At 36.2% G+C, this 18,374-nt stretch overlaps 1 long non-coding RNA gene across 2 annotated transcripts in view; it reads left to right on the top strand.

Moving 5' to 3' along the window:
- LOC141386142 (uncharacterized) overlaps nt 1–18,374 on the top strand; it is a 278,344-nt gene that overhangs the window by 31,500 nt on the left and 228,470 nt on the right. For both annotated transcript variants that reach the window (XR_012407444.1, XR_012407443.1), the window contains exon 3: nt 994–1,032. This is a non-coding gene — a long non-coding RNA (uncharacterized lncRNA). The remainder of the gene's footprint in view (nt 1–993; nt 1,033–18,374) is intronic.

The raw sequence follows: 18,374 nt of genomic DNA, 5'->3' as shown, positions 1-18,374 counted from the left end.
TTTTTCACACGCATAAGCATAATTTATTTATTTTTTATTAGTTTTGATAAAAACATGCACTTGTTTTCCATATTAATTGAAATGTATGTAAACGGCATAGGGTTGGGTCGATAGACTATGCCATCATTCATCGCCGTGCACGTTTATCAAGCATGTACCACTGGATCGTGTCTTACTATAGTCAATATAAAGATCACAAAAAAAAAAAAAATTCTTGAATGCAAGTTACACCTAAGAGAGATGACCCTAATGTTTTTTTTTATCATTCCAAGTTTAAATGTTTGAATGTTCTAAAAAAATAGGGCATGGGGGATAATGGGGAATAGAACACAACCAGGAACTATGCTTCTAACTACAGCCCTAGAGGTGTAGTTACAAGTAGGCATGGGGCTATAAACGTTTTTAAGGTATACAGCGGTTTGGAAAAATAAAGGCATCAAAACCACAAAAATGTTTTGCTAAACTGTTTTTAAGGTATATGTTGAGTCTTTTTATGTGTTGTAGGGAAATCTGTGTTTTTGAAGCAAATAACGATATAGAAGTCAATGGTTTATTTTAATTGCGTAGCCTGGCATGTTTACTGTTCCAAAATCTTATAAATGTTTCCTAACATGTAATATATTGTGTTAAATGGGAATTTTTTTTTGTTTTATATTTAGATATTTAAAAAGAAATTATTTTACAGCAGTAAACACAATACTGTGATATCGTGAAACTTTGATATTTTTATCCAAGGTTATCATACCATCAGAAACTTATACCGGCCCATACCTAGTTGCAAGCGTACAAGTTTGCGATGCAGTTTGCAAATGTTCGTTTGAACAATGGATTTGGGAAACACCAAATCAACAAACTATGTTTGTAACGACGCAACTTGCAACCTTAGTTGTCTAATAATGGTTTTCGGAAACGCACCCCAAAGAGATGTAGTGAGCAATCATTAAAATATGAAACCTGAGCCCAATAAACTGTGTTTGTTTATTTGTTTTTCAGAGAAGAAAGCTAGCAGTGTGACTTTGGAACGTCGCAAGGGTGAGTAAATGAGAGCTACATTTTTATTGTGGGTCAAAATAAATGCTTTTCTACTTCTACCATATTATTATGGCGACAAGCTTTTAAAGGGCCATGAAACCCCCTCGTTTCAGCAGGGTGTTTTCACACCTCTACTTTGGAAAAAGTCAGAAAAGTGGGCGTGTCCAGCTCTGTTTAGGGGGGAGTGTCGGAGGAACTAAAGTGGGATGGTGTGGGAGTGTCTATTTGGGCACGCGCGAGTTTCAGTCAAAATACACACACATGAGAAAGTGGTGGTGTTTAACCTAATTGGACATCTGTAGTCGAATTATTTGCCAAATTATTAAATGTTGGACTTTAACAGCAGTTTGGCTCTTTCATTCAGGGAATTAATTCATGCCCCTCGCGACAAACGCGATATTTGATTCGAGGTGCTGCTCTAAGCGTGTATTTTTTCATGCAATGTTTGATACCGCACGGCGAATGAGAGAAAAAAAAAACTCTGCATTTCCCGGAAAGTTAGATGCTCTCGGCAGGTAGCGTCAGAAAGCCGCGTGTGTTATTCCGGTCACAAAATGCGGTGCTATGTTTGCACTCAGTGCAATAGTTAACTTAATTCGATACGAACAAACTGAATAAACAAAGAGCACTGGTCGCTCACTTACCAAATCTGTAGAGACAGGACAATCACCAGCAACTAGAGCCGCGTCTTTATGAAGAGGAGACTAACGTTACAAGCGAATCCGGATTTCAGCGTTTGCAGATGAGAACAGCTCTCAGGTAAACAATGTTCCTCCTTAGACACGTAAGTTATTGTTGTCGAGCGTCGCGTACACTGTTAATCCACACGTGAACCAGCTGAGCTCTCACAGAGAGAAAATGAAAACGAAACTTAATGGCAGCAAACTATAAAACAACACTTCACGCTTGTTTTGCCAACACAACGTGGCGTCTCTGTGGCGTTAACACGGTGACGCTAATGAATATTAATGAAGTTGCACAATAGAGCGCGCTGATTGGTTTGACCCAAGCCTTACTCATGCATTAATGCATCACACTGTAAGACGTAATAAGACTCACTCTGGCACAGACGTCCAGTCTGCACGCTGGAATACACGCTATTATGTCATGACCGTGACGCAGCTTCAAAAATTCGTTTCAAACAGGAAGTACGAATTTGCTTGAAATAACGCAAAAACAACCAATTTACACTTTTTAGTGAAATATAGGTGTCCTAATAGGGTTTTTAGCAGTGTGGGACACATATACGACTGTCAACAGCTCAAAAAATGTGTTTTGGTGTTTCGTGACCCTTTAAGATAAAGGGGCAGTGTGCTGAAATCATCACAATTCCTGAGAATTAGACAATGACTTCAGTCCCAGAGTTTGCAATACTAATGTTCCTTTCTGATTAAACTAATGTAATTTTCAAGAGTAGTTCTGGACTTCAAGTTGAAATTCTTCTTCTTTATGCAAAGGAAGTGACTTGTAATGTGGCTGATTGCCTCCTATTATTTCTTCAATTTTCATCTGGGGCTTTAATTCAGTCTATTTTTGCTCTGGTCGGAGGAACAAATTTGATTTTAGCCTCTCGAGAAGTTTTTTTGCTAAAGTTTTTACATGTCAGACGGCTTTTTGGTGTTCCACAAAAAATATCAGTTTGGCTGTGGTTGTGATTGATTGTCACTGCAGTGACAGAGACTAAAACAGTTTGAGAATTTTCACTTTCAGTTTGGGTTTTGGACAGTCTATTTGATCAGAGAGATGGTTAATGCTTCCATCTCTTGATCTTTTTGATCTTGTCTGTCTGTGGCTCTATGATATCTGACGGAGATCCGTGCTGATGTATGACAGTCTTGCCATATTTGGCACTTTGTCTTTTCTGTGAAATTGAACCTTTATTTGACTGCTGGGGAAAGGCTGCTTGTAAATAAAGTAAAATTTTAGGGCTGCCAAGTTGGATTCTCAGCTCACTGAGCTGACATGCACAAATAGTTGGCTTTGGACTAAAAGAGACAAGCCAAAAAAAGAATAAAATAAAGTATCGCTATGGTGTGTTTTCCACCTCAGCAAAGAGAAGAGTGAGTCTTGAGGGGATTCATAACCTTTACGATGACAAATTAATTGAATTCAAGTTTTCATATCTGCCCTTGCTGCTTTTTTATGTTATCTGCAGTGTTTTTGTGGGATTTTAACTCTTATTCACAAACCTAAATCCACACAATCAAGATTTTATCAACAATGATTAGTTCAGAGTAGGGTTGGGCCGATACACAATGCTATCGTTTATCGCCCATGGCCAATAGACAACACGATGCTGAGCCGGCTTCGCGATCCATCGCCTAGCCCCCGTCACAAAGCCGCTCGCAAAAAATACATACTCAGGCTCTGTTTACACTAATACTTCATATTGTTAAAATGGTATTTTAGAATGAAAATGATCCACATCCACACCATTTTGCCTAGCATTTCTGAACAGCCCTCCCTCTGTCCACATGACGTGACCACACACACACACATATACACAGCACCACACACACAGCCAGACGCTGTCATGGGCTCCTCTGAGCTCCAGTCAGGGAGCAATGCACGTCAGAGAGTTTATGAAGGATGTACCGCTAAATCGCGTCTCATTACAGTTGTTAAATGTGAAATTCAGAAATCCCAAGTCTCCCGGAAGTTCCGGGAGTTTCTATGCATTTGTGGGACTCATAATGCCCACAAACGAGTGATAATCTCCCGGAAATGCACTCCCGCTTTTCACATCGATGCCATCGTCCCTCGTGATGTTTCTCATTAGACATCGTACAATGCCAAATTGGTCAACATCGCCCAACCCTTGTTCAGAGAATCATTGATGTCGTATAAACGCCACCACATCAAATATTTATCTAGAGGTCAGTATTTAATAGTCCTGTCACAATATCATTTTTAGGTGTATGATATATTGCACCATTGTCACTATCATATTTATCATATTTACAAGCTTTTTGCACCATATACTGTTTTGCATTATACTGTACTTTTTGCAGTATATACTGTTTTGCATCTACACAACTTTGGTTTGCACACCTTGCCATTTGCCAAGTGTAATTGTGTTGTTTACAAATTGTTATTTCTTTCTTATTTTGTAGTTTATATTGTGTAAAAAAAAAAAAACAAGTACATATACTTAAAGAACAATATAACAGAAATTAATAGCGGTTTTAAAACCTTGACTTTTCCCAACCGTGGTAAACCTTGAAAACCGTTATCGTCACATGTCTATTAGGCACCTAGTGTCTGAGAGTAATGCAATTTCGCTTCTCTGTATGTCCTGTATGTGTGGTTGAATTAACAATAAAATTTACTTTGACTTTGACTAAAATATATTGTCATTTCAAGACAATTTATTTGCCAGAATGACAATATAATATCATTACAATGCACGTACACTCTTCTAAAGGTCACATAATATTTTAGTTTTAAGAATATTTAATTTTAAGTGAAGATTCATAAACTAATTTTGAGAGGAGCTTGTGATATGAATGACCGGAGCTGGCCCCTATCGCTAATCATTAGCTAGCCAATTGGATTATTCCAGGCTTAACATAAATATCCAGCCTAACTTCATTCCCTGCCTTCGTTTTGGAAGATTGCAGTGTGAACGTGGATCGTTTTCGTTCTGCCATTTTAAAACGAAGACGTATTAGTATAAACCGGGCCTTAGTGTGTATTTTTTGCGAGCGGGTTGCTACTGTGACAGGGGCGGGAAGGAGGATCGTGATGTCAGCCCAGCATCATGATGTCTGTTGGCCATTGGCGATAAACGATGGCATCGTCTATTGACACAATCCTTTCAGAAACGAATACTATAGCGTTTTTTTACCATACTGAAACTGACAATAACACCTCCAATAGAGATATTGATGTTGCACAATCAGCTAAAGTGTTGCTATAATTGTTTTTGCGATATACGTTGTACCATGATTGAGGTTATCTCTATGTGTTGTGTGATAGGTTGATATATTGATTATTGTGACAGGCTTACAATTTAGTATATTTTATAAAGTGAATAATTAAGATGTGTAATATTTCTAGGAACAAACTCTTATGGTATGCAAAAAGCAAATAAAAAGCTTGTTTAATATTTTATATTTCCATGCTTAAATCTACACATTTAAATCTGTTACCTTATCTAAATGCACTTAATAATTAACAAGAGTCTTGAATTATTAATTTTGTTTACATTCCAGTCATTTAAAGATTATGTTTTAATAAGGAAGCTTCTGAGAAGTTGATTCTCATTCATCTTTTCTTTAATGCACAATAATTTGTTACATAAATGCATCTGCGTCTTGATGTCTTATTTGATTTCTTGGAGATGGGTAAAACTGTAGGCACATGACTTCACGGGTGAGATGGCTTTGTTAGAATTTCATGTTGGATCATGATAAAGCTTTTAATGAATTATTCACTACAGTCCAATTTGTCCTTTTTAATGCTTTTGTTAGATGATTCAGAAGTCATAATTGCAAGAAATATAGTCAGAATCGCAATAAGGAGCATAAACCCAAAATCGTGTGGGAGTTCTGAGAAAAAAAAGAGGCAGTAATTGCAAGATAAAAGCTCAGAATTCTGACCTTTTTCTTGCTATTCTGAGTTTTTCATCCCACTGTTTTTTTTCCTCTCTGATTAGAATTATAAGATTTAAAATCAAAATCAGAATGTAATTTGTTGTTGTTATTATTATAATTATTATTATTATTATTATTATTATTATTATTTTGTTGTGGAAAATGGCCATCCATAAATCTTCAGTTATGACTGGTTTATTCATTAGAAATAGTAACAATTGAAATAATGTTCAGTTGTTGTCAACATTCTGCCACAAAGTTTGGTAGTTTTATTGAACTCTAAATATTTATACAACCTTGCTATTTTTAATGCACTACCTAAATACTTTAGTGCTTCATTATCACTTTATACACGCACCGGCCACTTTATAATGTATAATGGGTACCTAACTAGTACCAAGTTGGACCCACTTTTGCTTTTACAACTACCTTAATCATTCGTGGCACAAATTCAACAAGGTGCTGAAAAATTCCTCAGAGGTTTTACTGCATATTGACATGAAAGCATCACGCAGTTGCTGCAGATTTGCCGGCTGTACATCCATGATGCAAATCTCCTGTTTCACCACATCCCAAAGGTGCTCTATTGGATTGAGTTCTGGTGCATGTGTAAAGTGAACTTATTGTCATGTTCAAAATACCAGTCTGAGAGGATTTGCACTTTGACATGGCATATAATCTTGCTGGAACTAGCCATCAGAAGATGGGTACACTGTGTTCATAAAGGGATGGACATGGTCAGCGTTGCATAGCCAGTGAAGAAACGTGTATTTGCTAGTTTAAAGATAAATTAAAAGCAACATGCATGTCAGGGGGAGTGAGCAATACCAAGGCAGAAAAGCTTTCCTTTCTGCAAATTAAGATTAATTCTCACAGAACAAGCATTTAGTAACAATATTGAAGCAGACAGTATCTAATTTATCTCTGCAAGGTTGTGCACTGCACGTCCAGAATTCTGCTATGGATTTGTAGCTTTTTGGTACATAAATATTTAGAGGGCTTGCCTTAGTGACAGTTTATGAAATCCCTGAAGTTTCTGTGCTGACTTTTTTTCCCTCTCCATGCAAATCAATGCAGTTCACAAGTTTTAAGACCTGAACCTCAGGTCTGGCTGGATTAAAAGATTCAAAATATGCCTCGGAAATTTGAAGCACATGTACACCGCTATTCCAAAGTTTGCTGCATAATATATAATACGTAATATTTGACGAATTGACAGTTTTAAACATCAGTTTTATTATAAATTAAAAACAATGTGAACGTTATATTTGATCAGTTAAAAGTTTTTATCTTAGCTAAACAAATAAATACATAAATAACTTTACTATATCCATTTAGCCATGAAATCTGCAGATGTAAATATATTTAGTTTATTGAAGAGAAAACTAAAGAAAAGTGGAACATAAAAGGAGTAGTTTGGCCAAAACAGTGGAATGTTGTTAATATTGTTCCAAGTCAACATTAGTTTTAGTTTTTTTAGAGATGCATCTGGATGTGGTGTACATTCGGTTCCACATGTTGCCTCCAGTCGGGTTCATATCAGAAGGATTTTGTCCAATTCTCCATGTAGAATCGGCAGCTCTCCGATTAGCTCTTCAGCTATGAATCCAAGGATGTAAACAAAAACTAAAGTCATCAAACCAAGCAAACGGAAATCACTGTATTTGTAAAATATTTGCAAATGATATAGATTCTGACATATTTGCATGAGTAAATCCCTCTGTGATGTGTGAGAAGTTCTCTTTTTCTATGCTGCTTTTAATGTTTGTGTGTGTGCAGCACTAGTTGGTAAAGTCTAGACAAGATTTAGATGCGAATACGCACATCAATATAGCAAAACTTTTGTAACACTGCATGAAAACAATTTATATTTTTTCAAAACAGTGATTGTTTTGTTTAGGGTTGGAGTGGGGAGGGGGTGAATAAAATATTATTTATTAAGTAATTTAATACAAAACATAAATAATACTCAGTACAACTACTGTTTTTACTGTGATTGAATGGGTAAAAGTTAATAAAATACAATAAATCAGAAACTTGATAAATGATTCTCGTTAACTTCCAGCCGTAATCGTATCTGATCTTGCAACAACTGCACTAGTTCTGGTTTTCATTTGCAGAATAAAAATACAGAAAACTGCCACCTGCAGGTAAAGAAATATTCATCCTCTCATGCAGTATCATGACATCTTCTTGTTTAAGTCGGCACACAGCTTTTTGGTTCAGACAGGACCAGACACAGCTGATGCGTCAGTTTTCAGTCACCACTGGTTTCTATAAAGTGCAAACCACTTTTGATTTCACAATATTGATGTCGAGTTTTACTTTTTTTAAATTACAATTCATCCATAGATTGTCATTTAGTTGGCAGAATGCAAAATAAATGTAGAAAACTTTCACTCGACTGACTTTCACTCTATAGGCTAAAACTTATGTACATGCAAACTTTATTTGCTTTTTATTTTTTTTATTAAACTACCCAATGTTTTCCTATTGGATTTTGTAAAACTACTGAGCATGGACTTTGTGTGTCCCAGGCTTAAGACTGTTACATTAGGCCTAAATATACAGTAATTAACTTGTTGCTGTTTGTGCCATTAATATTACTTTAAGAAATAGTGAAAGAAAAGAAGAAATTGTACGCTATTTGTGTTCGTTTTGTTTGGTATAGCATCTTCATTTAATAAAAGTAAAGGAAAACTTGACTTTAGAGGAAAGAGTGATTGTGTTGGATGGGTTATTAATATGCAGTAGTAAAACCACTATAAAAACATGCAATTTGATCTATCTAGAAAAGGTATAATAAAGTTCAAAAAAAGGTGACTGAGCCTTTTCTCTGGCAGAAATATGTGCACAGACTGTTGGTCTTTTTGCTCTTTGCAATGCCTAAGACACACCAGTGTACTTTTTTCAATTAGAGTGGTGTTTTTTTAATAAAATACAATGTTTTTGTATTGTATTTTATTTGTTTGTATTTTTTTCTGTCTTTATGAAGCACTTGTTTTTAATGTGCTTTATAAATAAAAAAATAATTGAATTAAATCAAATTGTGTGGCGAGGGACGATTCGTATTTCCACTGTAGTATGAGGTAATGTTTAAAAGCTTTGGCCGTGTTGCACAAATCCAGTGTATTCAGCTGGCACAGAAGAAAGTAAATACTATGGTCACGATTTGTGGCGAGTAAACTTAATTCACAAGTGAAGCTATATGCCTTGGCTTTCGATATGTAACTAGAGCTGAGTGATTAATCGAAAACTAATCGAAATTGACATTTCGAACCTATAATTGATCTATTTTTTTTTTTTTAGGTCGATAATTTCAATGACTTTCCCCATCATGTGAAGTTACGTGACTCCGCTCTGTTAACTACAAGCCGTGAAGATGTATAGCACAAGCTCTGTGATTGTTCGATTTGGTTGCGGTGATGAGTGTAGGCAGCGTGGAGAGTCGCAAGAGAGCTCAATCCAGGTTCCAGATTAATCTAGATTTTGATTTTAGGCCACATCACCCAGCCCTATATGTACCTGTTATCAGTTTTCTGCATCAGCACATAATGTACTTCCAGGCCATTCCTCTGCCCTGATCAATCTCTACTTTTGTTGTCATTTAGACCTTGATTCATTGGCACTCTATTAAGATATACAGCCTCACTTTATTGTTAGGTGAGAGATAGCTCTCATTATTCTCAGAGTTTATAGTTTTCTTGATTTTAATGATGGCTCGCTGTCCCAAAAATACAGTTATGGCATCTGCAGTAAAGACCCTGGCACAGCTTTAAGACCTATATTAAAAAAAAAAACACTTTAATCAAAGGTGAAAAAAAATGCATTGGGCATGAATCTGCTAGATTCACCTGCGACAAATAAGTCAGGTTTGGTGGTGTTTTTACTTTTCATTTGCTGTCTGTCAGTTTAATGGTTGTCAGTTTGTTTGGCTTCTTGCGGCTTGATTTACATGCTGTATAATTGACTGGGTAATGGTTGTGATGGGTCTGTGTCACACTGTATCTTTCTGTTAATATTTGCTTTACCGTCACCGTCAGGGTCTCTGATAAAATAGTGCGAATCAGAACTAATTTCTCACAAAACACATCCTCTGTATAATGTTAATAAAGATCCAAATATTTTCAAGGTTACCAAAATCAGTTCCAGGAACTCTAAAGATTGGGAAATGAGATACCAAGCTTCCTTTTTATAAAAAATTAACATTTTTTCATAACAGTCAGGTCTTCTGTTCCCTTTAAAAGTTGAAGGGAATTAATTATGATTCAGAATTGTTATGGGGAACCTTTTGAACTTCTTTTACATAAATGAATTTGCTTGTCATTTAGTTTTCATAAAAGGTTGAATCAGATATGCTCTGCTCAAGTGCTTAAACTTTATGAATGTAAACTTTTTGTGTTACACAATGGCAAGAAAATTTTCCTTCGGTTTAGTCCCTTTATGCATCAGGGGTCGCCTTAGCAGAATAAACCACCAACTTATCCAGCATATGTTTTAGACAGCGAGTGTCCTTCCAGCTGCAACCTAGTACTGGGAAACATTAATACACATTCATTCACGCACATACAATATAGCAAAGATTACCACCGAGGAATGAACCGCCAACTTTTCCAGCACATGTTATTACACAGCGGATACCTTTAACATAACAGCTCATAAATTTTTGTTCTTATAGTATGAAGAATGTTTTAATAATCGATCTCTAAAGAATTTCTAAAGAATATTTTTACGCCATTATTTTTGTGCAGTGAAAATGTTTGATGTAGGGCTGCACCATATTGTTTCAGGATTGATATCGCATTGTGTGTGTCACATCGCAGGATATGCAATGTTGAGAATACATGACATTTTCATGATTCATTGCAAAATATAACAATACAAACTTTATTATTTGCTTGTGTTTTAAAGGTTCAGGACACCCTGAAGTACTTTTTTGAAATTTTAACAGATTTGTGTGTGTTGAGCATCAGTTAAGACCACATTAGCACCTGTCAGCTTTAACTGTGGGGAAGACTGGATAATTTGGAGCTTTTGTCAGCTAATTTCATTATTATTCATAGCTGAGTTTTCTTATCCTATGAAAAGACTCTGCTTCCTAATTATTCATAACACTACGTGCCAAGCTGTGAGACCCAATGACTGGGTCGATACAGCAAAGCTGTTGGTTTGCAGCAAATATTTTTGTCGGGAGAGCTGCATGAGAATTGGAGAATGGCGGACTTTGTCTTTTATCAGTTGAGTTTGTTACCGTTCAGACACATCGCCTATATCTCCTTTCTTCTTTCTTCTTGTTGCTCTGTTTTCTGTTGCCGAGTGTAGCTGTGTAAGTGTAGCTCTCTAGTCAAGTGTAGCTCTAGCTCAGCTCGTCTGCTTTGCTAAGTTCAGTTTTTATCTTAAATTTGACTAGACGTCACGATCAAACTTTGCCGATCATTTAAGATATTAACTCCATAAATATTCAACACTACCGCCGTGAGCTCACTGTGTAAGCATCGCAGCTTACATATTTTAACAGTCAACAGGTTTTTTATCCTTCTATGTGAAGCTGCTTTGACACATTCTACATTATATACTATAGAAATAAAAATTAATTGAATTGAATATCCGTGCTGCTGTGTTCTGCTACTGTTAAAAACCTGATTACTGGCAGCGTAAATAGACAGGGAAAGAGACCTCCTGCAATGCTGTCCACTGTCTACAATCGGACCCGGGGTTTAAGGAGGAGAGAATTCCTCCTCATTTATACACTGAAAAAAGTGTTGCATTCAGAGCTGTTGCAAACAATTTATTTGTGTTGAATTTAAACATTCAAATTAAGTTTAATAATGTTCAACTTAATTTGTTTGTTTAAATTCAGCCCAAATAAATTGTTTACAACCACTTAACGTAAAAAAAATTTGTAAATCCAAGGAATCATCTTTGAATCAATTTTTTCAGTGTAGTGTTTACATGATTATCTTTATAATGATATAACAAATTGTGGTTGTGAGTATATGAAGTTACTAATAACATATGTAGCAGGGCACTCATTTATTTACTGTTTATTTCTTTGCATTTTAACTTTATAAACTATAAAAATCATGGGTGTCTTCAACGTTTGTCTCATTTTGTAAGCCAACTGACAGTTGTTCGCTCCCCTTTTTTTCCTCTGCTTTGCCGGCCACGCTCATCACGAGTCATGAAAGACTTCAACTGAAAGAGGGGGGATCATGACCCTTTAAAGGCACTTTAGGAGAGAGTAAAACATTCAAGCTTTACATACGTAATAATGTACAACATTTTTAAATTTATAATAATTTTACTGAATTATTAATACATTGACTATACAGTGTTACTTTACATTTCATATTTCAATGTTTGTACCTAATTACTGTTTGATTGTATGGAAATTAATAAAGCACTGTTCATTTGACTTTTTTCTGTGCTTTATTGTAATTAAACTGGCTTGTAGTTTGTTTATTATTTTTTATACATGATTCACACACAAATCTAAATGAATGTTTCATTCAAGCCATCAAAATGTCAGATTTTTCCAATATCATGCAGCCCTAGTTCAATGAATTTTAAAAGTTGGATTAGCATTGATATACAGTAAACATTACAAAAACATTACAGACATACACAATCAAGACTGAACAAATTGCATTATACAAATTTTCTAAGATATGTAATAATATAATATATAAATATTATCATTATATAATCAAACCAAGATCACGATACTTATGTAAAAGCAAACTGCATTTGAAACAACACTGTAAAAATGCTGGGTTCCACACAATCAATTTATATTGAGACAACATGAAGGAATTTAGTTAGATATTCATTTTTACAAATTTAAGTGGTTTGCACATAAAACAATTATGTTATCCCAACAAAATACCCCAAAACTGAATTGTTTCAGCTCATTTTAAATAATAAAATGTGGTAAGAAGATCTGTTCTAGAGATTTTTACTGTCCTCTACTTGCTAAAATATAGTTTCATTTTTTAAAACTGTGACCAATACTTTTTCTTCCAAATAAATGTTAAAATGGAGACCCCTTTCTTTGCAGATGTTTTTGATTACTTCTTTAAGTGTAAAAAGTTCAGCTTATGTTTCTCTGAAGAATTATTCTCACCACTTGCTTGTGTATTCGGATGACCCCTTGCATTAAATAAAACTTTATGGCAGATTTAAATGCATGAAATTCATGCTGGAAGACATAAGGATTCAGAAAGCGACCAACCCCACTCTGCACCCACCCCCAAAAGAAGAAAAAAAAGTTTATAAATAAAATCCATCACATCATCTCACTTGACAGAAAGGCTCATAATTAATGCATCTAAGACCGCAATTGTGTGGCTGGGAGCGAAATGGCATGTTACTTCCTTTCCTTCTGCAAGCTGCATATCCAGATAGAACGCTCACCCAGACTATACCCTCAGTGTTTTTATAAAGTTCAAACTACTCTTGATTTCAAAATACTGATGATTTTTAAAAAAACTTTAAAAAACTACAGTTTACCCATAGGTTCAACCATTTATTCCCCTCAAGCCATTTAGTGGGCAGAATGAAAAACTAACAGAAAAGTTTCCAAACAACTTCATTGTCTTTCAGTGTATGGGCCAAAACTTATTTACATGAAAACTTTACCTGCTTTTTAAATTGTTTAATAAAATATACAATGTTTCCCATAGGATTTTTTAAAACTACTGAGCTACTGATTGGACCTCATTCCCAAGATGGTAATATATTTTATGAAATGTGTACTGTGAAATATTTTTTGTTGTGTTTGTTGTAAATTTTTGAAATGAAAGAGAAACAAAACCTTTTATTTTGGCAGATAAAATGAAGTTGAGTTCTTGTTTTAATGGAAATCTCTAGTTTCTGTGAAGACAGATTTGCAAACATGCCTGATTACAAATCATGTGACTGCGCGCAACGTGCCTGAAGAGTGACGAGGGATCAGGGGGTGAGAAGGGTCCGAGACTTATTTGAGGACCGGGATGGAGACGCGCGATTTCCGGGAGATTATTACTCGTTTGCAGGCATTATGAGTCCCAGAAATGCATAGAGACTTCCGGGAGATTTGGGATGTCTAAATATTACGTTTAACAACTGTAGTGAGACGCGATCCAGCGGTACAACCTTGATAAAGACGTGTAGTGCTTTCTGTCTCTGGAACTCAAAGGAGCGCGTGGCTGTGTGTGTGTGTATGTGTGTGGCTCTGCAGTGAGCATCACTTGTGTCTGTGGTCTTGTGATGTGCGTTTTCAGTGGATGGAGGGCTGTTCAGAAATGCTATGTAAAACACGGTGTGGATGTGGATCATTATCATTCTAAAATACCATTTTAACACGATGTATTAGTGTAAACGGGGCCTGATTGTGTATTTTCCGCGAGCGGCGGGGCGGAGCATTGGTGATGCCAGCTCAGCATCTTGTTGTCTATTGGCCATCGACGATGGCATCGTCTATCGTCCTAACCCTAATGTAAATACACCAATTGAGTTAGCAGCGGTCACTGTAAACTGAACAAAACGAACAAAGATGTATGTTTTAATTTTAAATGTGAAACAGAGTTCGTAGTCATTTAATTAATCAAATCCATTTGCAGTATGAGATATATATATATATATATATATATATATATATATATATTTTTTTTTTCCTATGCATAAATTTGACTTGGACATCTATAATTTCTTGATTTAAATGATGTGTTATTTCCACATGGCTCCTCATTCATTTAACTTTTTGGGACCTTGCTTAATGAGCATGAGCAAATGTATTGGGGTTTCATAGTGTCGCATTGCAATTAGTTTTGTTTCACATGACTTTTTTTTAGGGCTCAGCACTAAGTATATACAATTTTTTCTCTAGCCACACCAAACTGATTATTTAATTGCCAAAAAAATGTAATACAGTGTTAAAACAAGCAAAAAATAGCAGTAGACATACACTTTTTAATAAAAAAAAGTTCTTAAAATTAAAAATCTTAAATCATTTTCACGTATCTAAAACTATACAAAGTAGGCTAGTCTATCCTTGCTTAAGGTCCCAGATCATCCAATTAACTATACATAAATAGAGAGTGAATCTCCTTTAAAAGCAAGGTTATTGTACAGGATGAATATTAAACCATATTAACAAAAATAACTAAGCAAAAGAAAACTTGAAAAACATTCCGTGTGCGATAATGAAAGAGTGACTGCACACACACGGTTAACGTTCAGCATATTAATTATGTGTTTAAACAATGTTTAAAGCAAAGGCGGCAGCCGCTGTTGCTTACAAAAAATCTCAAGCTCTTGAAAGCAGCAGGACTGTGGGTGCACAAGCACTGATTCCTTTATTTTTTTATTTTATTTTTCCAATCTATTTCAAAGAGAACCGTTCGCACCAGTTGCATTTTCAGGCACAGTTGCGTCATGCAAGGAAATGGGACAGGGGAGCTTTTAAGCACTTGCACATCACATTAGCTGTGTGCGTGACTCTAAAACCCTCGTCGGTGAGTGAGGAGAATAACTAGTCCGATCATCCTCTCATTCGGTATTCACCTGCTTTCTTTTGCTTGGCCTAACAGTTAACACATACTTCTTGATTTTACGATCACATTTGCACGCATATTGGCAAACGGTCATAAACTAAAATTGTAATCTTTAATAACGAGCAATTGCATAACAACGAGCACACTAACAATTTAAAAATAATTTTCTACCAGCCAAAGTGGCTAGTGGGAGTGGCTCTCTAACCTGCCACAGCTGAAATCTACCTGCATTTGATGGGTTGGCGGGTGTTAATGTCAAGCCCTGTTTATAGGCATAATTTATACTTTTTAGATATTTATTGCGGGTTCCCAGATTTCCTGGTGCCCTAAGCGGCCGCTTACCTCGCTTATTGGTTGCATCAAAAATTAGGTCTGCTAAGTGGAAACCACTGTGTTCATCAATTTAAATGACTTTAATTTTAAAAACTTCAATTCATCTTGTTTTGCTTACTGTAACACTTTACAGTAAGGTTCCAGTAGTTCTCTCCTGACAACTCTCAGTGACAGATTTAGTATAGTAATTAACTTGCACATTGTAGTGTTGATGTGTTTGGTCTTGATGGCATAGATCTGTTGCTGCTTTGATTATCAGTGCTGAGCAACTTCAGAGTAAGTTTATTACCTATTCAAGACTTTTATTCAATAAAGCTCTGTGTGGTTCAAGAAAATCGCCTAAATACTGAAACTCAACCTGCAGGGTGATCATGTGATTTTAAAACCTTTATTTTGATATCGGCGCTGTACTCATAACAAAAATAAATGGCCAGGGGGCTCCTGAAAACCTCACCATCACTCTTGACGTGCGTATTGAATTCTTTATATTTTCAGTGTACGCTTGTGGGCACCGTTTATAAAAGGTAACCTTGATGGAGCCCTTCTAGCTGGGGGTTGATGGTGTTCAGTGGGGCACTGAGAGAGATTACCTCTAGTTTTTATTTAGTCTTGAAATTGATCCATGTGAACTTTGGGCTGACATTAATGATGGCGGCTATCTGGATCTAAGCCGCTCGCTCAGGCGCTGGGTGCTATCTGAAATCAATAGCGCCCTCTGTTCTTCTCTTTCTCCTGCTTTCACCTTCTTTTTTTCTGAGGTGTTTTTTTTTCTTTCACTTACGGTGAAAAAAAACTCAGGCTTTGGCCTCTGTACTCGTGTGTCATCTTTGCCACACTTTTCTCCCCTGCCGTGTGCCAGTGATCAACATGATGATGATCTCTTCTCTCAGCCAGAACGTCCCCTGTGGTCATTTTCACTCTCTCTCTCTTTCTCTTTCACTGTATCGCTCTTCATCTCTTTTTAGTTCATCACATTCATGTCTCTCAGCAGTCGGCTTCTAAAAGTGGCACCAATGGTAGGTTCTAAAAGTCTGAGACCACACTGAAAGTATTCTTACATGGAAATTCAATACATGTTTATTAAAGCACTTTTGAGCAAGGTTATTACAGTTAACAAAATTGAACGAAAAAACAAAAATTAACATTCAAAAATATGTTGGTTAACTGAAATAAAAATGTAAACGAAACTTTTTAAAAAACTAAACTAACTGAATCTGTTGTGTGCACATACCAAACTAAATTAAACAAACTAAAATTATTCCAAAAACGTCCTTCGTTTTTGTGAAAGCGTTTAATACATAAGCCTACTGTAAGACTTCTGGAAGTAAATCTCGGCACTGCTCGGTGTTTGACCTGTACAGCACCTCAGTGTCTGTAATCCTGCTGCCATTGGCCAGATTAAGCTGGTTCTCCTCCAGTCAGTTGTCGCAGTTGCAGTATTGCCAACTCAGCAACTTTGTCGCTATATTTGGTGACTTTTCCGAACCCCCCCACCAGCAATACATTTTAAAAAATGACTAGCGGCAAATCTAGCAAGTTTTTTGTGTTACAGGAGATTTTTTATAGATCCAGATTTTTTATAGATGTGTCCAAACTGTATCGTTCTTACTCTTCTCCACGATTTGTGGGTGGTGTTGTTGGCCCCTCCCCTACCTTAGTGCACTGACAGTAAAGTAGTCTCTCCCACCTGCAGCCTGAGATCAGATCACTTCTCTGCGTAGCGATGTAAAATAATTTAGCACCACTAGTGTGAGGTATTTTCCTTGGACAGTCAAACCGACCTGCTTCTCCTTTGTCTTAATTTAATTTGATTGTTTATTCTTTTGTTGTTCACAATCACAGATTTTTTTTTCTGACAGTTTCGTACGTTCATGAATTCTCTCGCAGGACATTACGGGATAGCACAGCGTGCATGGGATGTGCACTTCAGAATCTCGACGGATTCAGTTATCTGGGTACTTCATGCATAATGATTTCCGAATTCTATTAATTCGGACATACCACTCAGCTCGCATACTGTCTTTAACATACTATATTGTATGGAAGTATATGGTTTCGGACGGTTTAGTTTGCTTCAACCTAAGGTCCGTTAACAATGGTTGCGTCTGAAACTACCTACTACTCAGTAGGTACTGCATTTGAATTTAAACATACTACTTGGCCAATAGAAAAGTACATTCTACTATTACGAATGTCAATAGTATGAATGGAAATCGGACGTATTACATCCGCCGTTTTGTCATGATCATGTGACCTACCCGTCTGAGTTGTGTCATATCACTCCCATTTGTGAATTCTCTCTTGGGCCACTATGGAATAGCATAGCATCCATCCGATGCACATTTCAGAATGTCGCCGCAAGTAGTAGATCATCCAGGTACTTCTCGCAAACTGATTTTCGCATTTTAGGAATTCGGACGCAGTCAAACAGTACATGATAGCCTGCTATGACTGAACTAAACTTGAACAACTGCAGCGCGGATAAACAAAGGGCTAAAATGAGAGGATCTGGCGAAACGTAAGTTTATTTCATAACAAAGTTGTAATGAAATTTAAATAAGTGAATCATGCATCAGTTGGCTTGCAAAACGAAACTTTTCAGATCATGGTAATATTTTAACTGACTAAAAATTATGATTGCTTAGTGCATATTTTGATATGTTGAGTCCTAACATCAGAGGATAGTCACAAAAGATCCGGTTTACATTAAAGATCTGAACTTCTCATCACAACTGTGTATCTAACCTCAAGAGCAGCTTTGCACACATTTTATTTACAGGTATAAGATTCTGACGGTATGATAACCTTGGATAAAAAAAATCACTGTTGCACGGTATCACGGTATTGTGATTACTGCTCAAAAAAAAAAAAAAAATTATAT

Source organism: Danio rerio, chromosome 1 (genome assembly GCF_049306965.1).
Source record: "Danio rerio strain Tuebingen ecotype United States chromosome 1, GRCz12tu, whole genome shotgun sequence".
Classification (NCBI taxonomy): Eukaryota; Metazoa; Chordata; class Actinopteri; order Cypriniformes; family Danionidae; genus Danio; species Danio rerio.
The sequence above is the reverse complement of the archived record's forward strand: the minus strand, read 5'-3'. Positions and strand labels throughout refer to the sequence as shown.